We start from the raw sequence: 925 nt of genomic DNA, 5'->3' as shown, positions 1-925 counted from the left end.
CGCCGGGGGTGAGCGCTGGGCCGGGCTGGGCTGGGCTGGGCCGGGCTCGCCCAGCTCAGGAAGTTTGCGCGGAGACGAAACAAGAAGCAGAAGGCGGCGAAAGGAGAAGCAGAGAAAGGCGCGAGCCCGGCTCCCCGCAAGCCAGGGGGCGGCAGGGGGGGCAGGACGGGGCTGGGGAAATGGGGCCGTTACTGGAGATGCGACCCACTAGGGTGGGCGCTTTAGCCCAGGCACGTCTGGGGTGATGGGGGGGTCTCTGACATTGGGGGTGAGGAGTCGGGGGTAGATGGGGAGAAGGACAGGGGGCTAAATTGAGGGGATGGGGAAAGTGGGGATAGTGAGGGGGGGACGGGAAGAGTGGGGGATTGATGGTGTGGGGGAGGTGCAAATGGAGGGCAGCCTGGGAGTAGACAGCAGCTGCCCCCCCCCCAACACCCAGGGATTCACAGTTGAGGGACACAGTTTTTGTAGGGTTAGGAGAAGGGGTAGATAGATCGGAGGTTGATTAAAAGGTTCCCAATGCACCCCTATGCCCCTTCTCTGGACCCCCCCTAAATCTGCCCCCACACACACCATTACTTCCTTGAGGAACTGGGTTATCTCAGTCCTCAGCAGGACAGGGGAGGTAACACAGTGTGGCAGGGGGAGAGGATCACAACTGGGGGTCACAACTAAGATCAGACTGGAGACAGACCCTCCCCCTCCCCATAACTTCCCCACCCCAACCACCCTGCCCCTCCCCCACTGAACTGCCCCCACCTCCCTGCTCACATAGCTGCCCACAGGCTCAGCGGGTATAAATACCCAGTAAGCTGAGCTGGGTCCTGGTGTTGGAGCCGCCTGTACTCTAGGGTGGAAAATTCACCACCCCAAATTTAGAAACAGCCTGCCAGGCCCAGAGAGCAGCCAGCTCCCCCCAGCCCTG

This window comes from Gopherus evgoodei, chromosome 7 (assembly GCF_007399415.2).
Source record: "Gopherus evgoodei ecotype Sinaloan lineage chromosome 7, rGopEvg1_v1.p, whole genome shotgun sequence".
Taxonomy (NCBI): domain Eukaryota; kingdom Metazoa; phylum Chordata; order Testudines; family Testudinidae; genus Gopherus; species Gopherus evgoodei.
The sequence above is the reverse complement of the archived record's forward strand: the minus strand, read 5'-3'. Positions refer to the sequence as shown.